At 38.0% G+C, this 10,246-nt stretch overlaps 1 pseudogene; it reads left to right on the top strand.

Annotated features, from left to right (window-relative positions):
* The first annotated feature begins 2,989 nt into the window (after positions 1 to 2,989).
* On the top strand, positions 2,990 to 3,296 carry LOC110577163 (annotated as a pseudogene).
* The last annotated feature ends 6,950 nt before the right edge of the window (positions 3,297 to 10,246 follow it).

Below are 10,246 nucleotides of genomic sequence, written 5' to 3'. Positions count from 1 at the left end.
GATGCTTCAAATCTCCTATTTAGACTGTGGAATTCTCTATTGCTCTTTTTAATTTTATAAATTTTTACTTTCTGTATTTTGATACCTTATTATTAGTTGTTTATTTTTTTAAAGATTTTATTTATTTATTTGAGAGAGAGAGAGAGAGCACATGAGAGGGGGGAGGGTCAGAGGGAGAAGCAGACTCCCTGCCGAGCAGGGAGCCCGATGCGGGACTCGATCCCGGGACTCCAGGATCATGACCTGAGCCGAAGGCAGTCACTTAACCAACTGAGCCACCCAGGTGCCCTATTAGTTGTTTATTTATGACTGTAATGCTCTACTGATAAATAGGCTCTTTTATCATTATTGCATGCCCTCCTTATTTGTGGCAATTTCATTGATGTCTATTATAATTGGATTAATATAGTCACCTTGACTTTCTCATGCTTATGGTTTACATGGTGTAATTTTTTTTCTATCTATTTAATTTAAACCCAATTGTGTATTTATATTTAAAGTGTATTTTTAGTAGAAAGTTCTAGTTAGATCTTGTTTATTTATCCATGCTGATTACCTTTGATTTTTAACGTGAATATTTAGACCGTTAACATTTAGTGTAATTGTTGATATTGTTAGATTTCACTCTGTTAGTGTTTATTTCCTCTCAGTACACATATTTGTTTGTTTCTTTGTTTTCCCTTTCCTGTATTCTTTTGGACTATTGTTTTAGAATTCCATTTATAATCATTAACTGGAGTTTTTTAGTTATGCTTCTTATTAAATTTTTAGTGGCTGCTGTAGATATTACAATATACATATTTAAATGTTCACAGTGAATTCAAAGTTAATATTCTACCCCTTCACTTAAACATAGGAAAACCTGTGGGGCGCCTGGCTGGCTCAGTTGGTTAAGCGACTGCCTTCTGCTCAGGTCATGATCCTGGAGTCCTGGGATCGAGTCCCACATTGGGCTCCCTGCTCAGCGGGGAGTCAGCTTCTCCCTCTGATCCTCCCCCTCTCATGCTCTCTGTCTCCCATTCTCTCTCTCAGATAAATAAATAAAATCTTAAAAAAAAAAAAAACATAGGAAAACCTGCAATCTTATATGTGTTCTTACTTAATTCACCTAAGCTTTATATTATAATTATAAAATGTATTACTTCTATATATATTGTAAGCACACAAATCAATATTATTTTTGCTTTAAAAAGTAATAATGCATTTTAATCAAGTTAAAGGAAGATATATTTTATATTTATCTGTATATTTGCCATTTCTAATATTTATTTATTTTGGAAATCTGAATAACCTTTGATAATACTTTCCTTTCCTTTCCATGAAGAATCTTCTTTGGCATATATTTTTTTTTTAAAGATTTTATTTATTTATTTGACAGAGAGAGACACAGCGAGAGAGGGAACACAAGCAGGGGGAGTGGGAGAGGGAGAAGCAGGCTTCCCACTGAGCAGGGAGCCCGATGTGGGGCTTGATCCCAGGACCCTGAGATCATGACCTGAGCCGAAGGCAGACGCTTAACGGCTGAGCCACCCAGGCGTTCTTTGGCATATTTTTTAAAGCAAGTCTGATACTGGAAAATTGACTTTCTTTCTGTTATCTGAAATGTATTTATTATACCTTCATTTTAAGAGAACTACATCTTGGGTGTATGGATATATAATTATGGATTGATTTTTTTGTTTTGGTTTGACTTTTGGTTTTGGTGTTATGATTGTTTGGTTTTTGCATTTTAAGTATGATGTGTCAATCAATTCTGGCCTCTAGTGTTTCTGATGAGTAGTCCTTGGTCTAAGACATTCTTTTCTGCCAGTATTTAATGGATTGTTTTGTCTCTGGCTGCCTTCAAAGTTATCTCTTTATTTTTGGTTTACAACAGTTTGACTATGGTGTGTACATGTGTGACTTTCTCCATATTTATTATATTTGGATTTAATTGATCTTCTTTTACTTGTAAATTTATGTATTTCATATAATTTTTAATATTATTATACACACCTGAAGCTAGGTCCATGGAGTTTTTTTTTTACTTTTTTTACAAAATCTTAGATGCTGTGTTTTTCAGTTTATTTTTTGTTTTGTTTTGTTCTTTTTTATGTTTTCAATTTTGTGGTAAGCTTTTTTTAATATTTTAAATTTATTGTCTTGTAGTTCCAACATTTAAGTGATCTCAGGGCTGTTCACTCTTAACTGCTATTTTTTTCCCTTGTGTATGGGTCAAATTATCCTTGTTCTTTTTACTTTGGGTAATTTTGGATTGCTTCCTGGATATTGTGAACATTATTTTGCGGGTACTCTGGATTTTGTCGTGCTATTGTAAAGGTGTTTATGCTTTGTCTTAGCAGGTAGTTAGTTTGATGTGATTCTAACTAGAAACTGTCACACCTGCAGTGGGTTGCAGCACAATTCTTCATTTAATCAGCCTCCTGTTGTCTCAGAAATATGTAGTTCAGGGGCCATTCCAAGACTAGTTTGAAATTTATACACCATATATAGAGCTGCCGTTCCTCTGAATTTCTCCTTTATGGATTTGCCTCTCACTCTTCTGTGACCTTGTGCCTTGGATTTCTTTCCTTAGACTTTTCAGTGAGAAAGACAGAATCTTCCTATCAGTCTACTTTCTCACATCATGAATATAGATGATCTATAGATAAAGCCACACACACACACACACACACACACACACACACACACACAAAAGAAAAAAGAAAAGGGGGAAAAAAAAAACCTTAAACTATCCTCCCTCAGCAGTTTTGTTTTGTTTTTAATCTCAAGTCTTTTTCAGATCTCCTTATTTTTATTTACCCATTAGGGATTTCAGACATTTTAAAAAGTATTTCCTGTACTCCATAGTTATTTTTCATCTGTTTGTAGGTCAGGTTGTAGAAGCTTATTTCTTTATACCCAAATTGCAATTCAAACAATAATGTCTCAAATCAGATAGTCATCAAAGGACTCTTTATTGAGAGTCCGAACTGCAGCAGCCAGAGTCATGACAGGGCAGTGGTTTAGAAACTTTCTTCCCCTCTTTGACCAAGTTTTTGTTGAAAGGAGTGCAACTGAAACTGTAACAAAAGGAGGTATGATGTTTCAGAAAAACCTCAAGGAAAAGTGTTGCAAGTAACAGTAGTAGTTCTTGGATTGGGTTCTAAAGGAAAGGGTGGAGAAATTCAACCAGTTTGTATGAAAGTTGAAGATAAAGTTCTTCTCCCCAAATATGGAGGCACCAAATTAGTTCTAGATACAAGGATTATTTCTTATTTAGAGATGGTGACATTCTCAGAAAGTATGTAGACTGAAATCATTATTAAAATGGCATGAAGTGAAGCTGTCCATTCCAGTGAAGTTGTGAAATCTTTCATCATGTAAATAATTTTCATGTCTCTCTTTTATAATGAACTAATGATATCCAAACAAACAAAAAAAAGGACTCTCTATCATCACTTTGTAATAAGTTTCCAAACTCCAGTGATTTTTCAAAACCAATAACAATGTGATCATTGCCAAGAAAATAATATATATATTTTTAAATAGACTCATCAACTTTGGAAAAAACACTCAGGAGAGAACATTGGACAAGATAATATCTCCTATGTATTGTGATTTAAAAACCAGTGTGTCCATTTTATACTTAGAAACACAGAACTTTTTCCTGAAATTTGCCATCAGTTAAAAAATAAAACTCTTCTATGACTAGTTATTAAAGCTGGTTAAGATAGTTGATTAATTTAATTTTAATTAATTTTGAATGGTAGCTTATGTTAAAAGATTACTCCCTACAAACTACTTAGCCTCAAATTTCAATCTACTTTAAAAGTACCTGGACAGAGAGGGGAAAAGATGGTGGAGGGGTAGGGGACCCTCTTCCAACTAGTCCCTGGAATTGAGCTAGATATCTACAAGACTACTCTGAACATCCACGAAATCCGTCTGAGATGTAAGAAGATAGATCTGGATCTCTACAAACAGAATATCACAGGCAGCTGGTTTCAAGGCATGAAGTGGGGAGCTGTGATTCCGCAGGCAGATATCAGAAGATAAACGGCAGGGGGAGGGAGCTGTGCAGATCCTACACCGCCAGTGAATGATAGCCTCCCACACTAGGGACTGAGCACAGACTCTGCAGACAGGTAGCGACAGGGAAAGGACTTTAGGGCAGCCCCCTGGACTGAAACTGGTGTGGCAGTGTGTGTGCGAACTGGGAGTGGCTGGAGGTTTTACAAGCACAAAGGGCAGAGACTTGCCACGACCTGGAGGCAAGGACTGAGAGTGCTGCTGAGGGGCACACAACCCAGGACACTGCAGTTTATAGCAGCAGAGACAGAAATGGAGATAGTGAGTCCTGGAGAGCTCATTAAAGAATAGACTGAGATCTCTCTGCTCTGAGACAGAGGGTTGGAAACAATCTCTTCTGCTCTGACTCTCAGAAGAGACACGGAAAACCGACAGGGAAAGCCACTAGAGAACAAAAGCCCCCCAAAACTGGGGCTTTTGAGCCCATCCCCTGGCACAGGGGGCAGGGCAACTCTGCCCAAACAGGGTTGCCTGAGTAACAGCATGGCAGGCCCCTCCCTCAGAAGATAGGCTGGGAGAATAAGAGGGCAGCAACCATAAGGTCCCTATAAAACAGGTGCATCTTGCTTGGGTTGTGGTCAATAATTTGGACTCTGTACATTCCCTCAACCACCCCTCAACAGAGTGACTAGGAGGAGGAACCCCCAAAATAGGAAAGATCAGAGACTGTGACTACTTCTGCCACAGATTTACAAATGGATACAGATATAACCAAGATGTTGGAGATGGAATTCAGGGTAGCAATTGTGAAGATAATAGCTAGAATGGAGAAATCGATTAATGGTAGAAATGAAAGCTGAATTGGCAGAACTTAAAAATGCTATCAATGAAATCCAGTCTAATCTAGATAATCTAACAGCTAGGGTAAGCGAGGCAGAAGAATGAATTAGTGGCCTAGAAGACCAATTAATAGACAAGAAGGAAAAAGAGGAGGCCAGGGAAAAACAAATCAAAATCCATGGAAATAGAATAAGAGAAATAAGTGACACCATGAAACGTTCCAATGTCAGAATTATTGGGATCCCTGAGGGGGTGGAGAGAGAGAGAGGACTAGAGGATATATTTGAGCAAATCGTAGCTGAGAACTTCCCTAATCTGGGGAACAAAACAAACATTCATGTCCTAGAGGCAGAGAGGACCCCTCCCAAGATCAAGGAAAACAGACCAGTGCCCTGGCATGTAATAGTAAAACTCGCAAATATTAGAACCAAGGAAACCATCTTAAGGGCAGTTAGGGGGAAGAGATTCCTTACGTACAGTGGGAGGAACATCAGAATAATGTCAGACCTATCCACAGAGACCTGGCAAGCCAGAAAGGGCTGGCAAGACACATTCAGGGTATTAAATGAGAAGAACATGCAGCCAAGAATACTTTATTTGGCAAGGCTGTCATTTAGAATGGATGGAGAAATGCCAAGCTTCCAAGACCAGCAGAAACTGAAAGAATATGTGACCACTAAGCCAGCCTGCAAGAAATATTAAGGGGGGTTCTATAAAAGGAGAAAGACCCAAGAGTGATATAGAACAGAATGACATGCTGGACCAGATGGACCTTATAGATATATACAGAACATTCCACACTAAAACAACAGGATACTCATTCTCCTCAAGCACACATGGAGCTTTCTCCAGAATAGTCCACATACTGGGTCACAAATCAGGTCTCAACCAATACCAAAAGACTGAGATCATTCCCTGCATATTCTCAGACCATAATGCTTTAAAACTGGAACTCAATCACAAGAAAAAATTTGGAAGAAATTAAAACACTAGGAAGCTAAAGACCACTCTGCTCAAGAATGTTTGGGTCAACCAGGAAATCGAATAAGAACTTAAACAATTCATGGAAACCAATGAGAACAAAAACACATCAGTCCAAAACCTATGGGATACTGCAAAGGCTGTCCTAAGGGGGAAATACATAGCCATCCAAGCCTCACTCAAAAATATAGAAAAATCCTGAATTTACCAACAAACTTTACACCTTAAAAAACTAGAGAAAATGCAACAAACAAGCCACCCATTAGAAGAGAAATAATTAAGATTAGAGCAGAGATCATTGAATTAGAAGCCAGAAATACCGTAGATCAGATCAAGGAAACTAGAAGCTGGTTCTTTGAAAGAATTAGTAAGACTGATAAACCACTGGCCAGACTTATCCAAAAGAAAGGAGAAAGGACCCAAATTAATAAAATTATGAATGAAAGGGGAGAGATCATGACTAACACCAAGGATTTAGAGCAATTATTGGAAATTTTTATCAACAACTATATGCCAATAAATTGAGCAACCTGGAAGAAATGGATGCCTTCCTGGAAACCTATAAACTGCCACGACTGAAACAGGAAAATGGACAACCTGAATAGGCCAGTACCCCGTAACGAGATTGAAGCAGTGATCAAAAACCTCCCAAAAAACAAGAGTCCAGGGCCTGATGGATTCCCTGGGGAATTCTACCAAACATTCAAAGAAGAAATAATACTTATTCTCCTGAGGCCGTTTCAAAAATAGAAACAGAAAGAAAGCTTCCAGACTCATTGTATGAGGCCAGCATTACCTTAATCCCCAAACCAGGCAAAGACCCCATCAAAAAGGAGAATTTCAGACCAATAGCCCTAATGAATATGGATTCCAAATTTCTCAACAAAATCCTAGCTAATAGGATCCAACAATACATTGCGTTGGTGGTATAGTGGTGAGCATAGCTGCCTTCCAAAAATACATTAAAAGGACCATCCACCACGATCAAGTGGGATTTATCCCCGGGATGCAAGAGTGGTTCAACATTCGCAAATCAATCAATGTGATAGAACACTTTAATAAGAGGACAGAGAACCATATGGTCCTCTCAGTTGATGCAGAAAAAGCATTTGGCAAATACAGCATCCTTTCCTGATTAAAACTCTCCAGAGTATAGATAGGGATAGAGGGAACAGTCCTCAAGTTCATAAAATCCATCTATGAAAAACCCACAGCAAACATCATCCTCAATGGGGAAAAGCTGAGAGCATTTCCCTTAAGATCAGGAACACAACAAGGATGCCCACTCTTGCCACTATTGTTCAACATAGTACTAGAAGTCCTAGCAACAGCAATCAGACAACAAAAGAAATAAAATGTATTCAAATTGGCAAATAAGTCAAACTCTCTCTTTTCGCAGATGACATGATACTTTATATGGAAAACCCAAAAGACTCCACCCCAAATTACTAGAACTTGGACAGCAATTCAGAAATGTGGCAGGATACAAAATCAGTGCACAGAAATCAGTTACTTTCTTATACACTAACAATGCAACTGTAGAAAGAGAAATTAGAGAACCGATTCCATTTAAAATAGCACCAAAAACCATAAGATACCTCGGAATAAACCTAACCAAAGAGGTAAAGGATCTATACTCTAGGAACTACAGAATACTCATGAAAGAAATTGAAGAAGACACAAAAGGGTGGAAAAACATTCCATGCTCATGGATCGGAAGAATAAACATTATTAAAATGTCTATGCTACCTAGAGCAATCTATACCTTCAATGCCATACCGATCAAAATTCCAATGACTTTTTTTCAAAGTGCTGGAACAAACAATCCTAAAATTTGTATGGAATCAGAAAAGACCCCAAATCACCAAGGAAATGTTGAAAAAGAAAAACAAAGCTGGGGGCATCACGTTGCCTGATTTCAAGCTATATTACAAAGCGGTGATCACCAAGACAGCATGGTACTGGCAGAAAAACAGACATACAGACCAATGGAACAGAATAGAGAACCCAGATGTGGACCCTCATCAACTCTATGGTCAAATAATTTTCGACAAAGCAGGAAAAAATATGCAATGGAAAAAAAGTCTCTTCAATAAATGGTGCCGGAAAAATTGGACAGCTATATACAGAAGAATGAAACTCGACCATTCTCTAACCCCATACACAAAGATGAACTCAAAATGGATGAAAGACCTCAATGTGAGACAGGAATCCATCAAAATCCCAGAGGAGAACATAGGCAGTAACCTCTTCAACATCGGCCACAGCAACTTCTTTCAAGATACATGTCCAAAGGCTAGTGAAACAAAAGCAAAAATGAACTTTTGGGACTTCATCAAGATAAAAAGCTTCTGCACAGCAAAGGAAACAGTCAACAAAACAAAGAGGCAACCCACAGAATGGGAGAAGATATTTGCAAATGACACTCCAGATAAAGGGCTGGTATCCAAGATCTATAAAGAACTTCTCAAACTCAACAGCCAAAAAACAAATAATCAAGTCAAAATATGGGCAGAAAACACGACCAGACACTTATCCAAAGAAGACATACAAGTGGGTAACAGACACATGAAAAAATGTTCATCATCATTAGCCATCAGGGGAATTCAAATCAAAACCACATTGAGATACCACCTTATACCAGTTAGGATGGTAAAAATTGATAAGGCAAAAAACAACAAATGTTGGAGAGGTTGTGGAGAAAGGGGAACCCTCTTACACTGTTAGTGGGAATGCAAGTTGGTACAGCCACTTTGGAAAACAGTGTGGAGGTGCCTCAAAAATTTAAAAATAGAGCTACCCTATGACCCACCAATTGCACTCCTGGGTATTTACCCCAAAGACACAGATGTAGTGAAACGAAGGGCCATATGCACCCCAATGTTCATAGCAGCAATGTCTGCAATAGCCAAACTGTGGAAAGAGCCGAGATGCCCTTCAACAGATGAATGGATAAAGAAGATGTGGTCCATATATACAATGGAATATTCCTCAGCCATCAGAAAGGATGAATACCCAACTTTTACATCAACATGGAGGGGACTGGAGGAGATTATGCTAAGTGAAATAAGTCAAGCCCAGAAAGTCAATTATCATATGGTTTCACTTAAGGAATAACATGGAGGACATTAGGAGAAGGAAGGGAAAAATAAATGGGGGGAATTAGAGGGAGAGATGAACGATGAGAGACTATGTACCCTGAGAAACAAATTGAGGGTTTTAGAAGGGAGGGGGGGTGGGGGGATTGGTTAGCCTGGTGATGGGTATTAAGGAGGGTACATACTGCATGGAGCACTGGGTGTTATATGCGAACAAGGAATCGTGGATCACTACATCAAAAACTAATGATGTATTGTATGGTGACTAACATAACATAATAAAATAAAATTAGAAAAAATAAAGTAAAAGTGCCTAGACATGAGAAAAAAAATTACATATTCAAATACAACCAGGTGCACTGCCTTTTAACATGTGCTCAGCACGCATATGGTGACTGCCCACTGGGTGAAGACATCATGTTCATCATGAGAGCTATCATGATGAATGAGACTGCAAAGACTTCTCCTCAGAGTATATGTAGTATAGTCCAGAATGCAGATTATTATAAAATACACACTAATTCAATCATCATATTGCCGTAAATAGAAAAATACAAAATGCTTCACATGTACATGTGTGAGAAAGAGCTCTGACTCAGTAGGAAGCAGGTAGTCAAGGAGAGCTGCCCTGAAATAAATTGCAGTGAAGACATTTTTACTAATTTGGATGTTAGTTGGTGAACACATAAAATCAGTGTTGAAGATCTGTAGATGTTCATAACATAGTAAACACAGTGCTTACATGCTGGAATAAATAAGGTTTTTCCTTGAAGCAATAATATTGAATTGCAGTGAGAGAAGGGAAGACAAGCAAAGCTGGTAAGAGATCAGGTAAATTATGGAAAGCAAAAATCATAAAGAAACAGGAAGCTCATGCTACCAACTCACATTTCCCCTTAATAAAATTGAAAGGTCATCTATAAATTTGCATTTTCAGAAGATCTCATTTGTTGAAGAATGTATTGGAAGGAGATAAGGATAGATACGGGGGGGGTGGAAATGAACTCTTGTGGTATTCCAGAAGAAACTAGGGTGTTTCTAGTGTAGGTGGAGGAAAATGGACAGTTTCAAGAAAAATTTATAAGGTAAAATTAAGAAGATTTTGGAAGTCATTAGCTATTTGAGGGGAGGGGACAGTGAGAGGGAAAAAGATAAGAAAGCATATCCTTTTGTAGGACTGGATTTTACAACCATGTATGTTGATGTTCCTTAGTATAATGAGTAATGCTGGAGTAGGACCACATCTGGGGTTCATTATGGACCTTTTGAATTTAAGGTGTCTGCATAACATTAAAGAGATTTGAGTCATCAAATTC

The sequence above is a fragment of the Neomonachus schauinslandi genome, chromosome 14 (genome assembly GCF_002201575.2).
Source record: "Neomonachus schauinslandi chromosome 14, ASM220157v2, whole genome shotgun sequence".
Lineage (NCBI taxonomy): Eukaryota > Metazoa > Chordata > Mammalia > Carnivora > Phocidae > Neomonachus > Neomonachus schauinslandi.
This window is presented reverse-complemented; position numbering and strand designations above follow the sequence as displayed.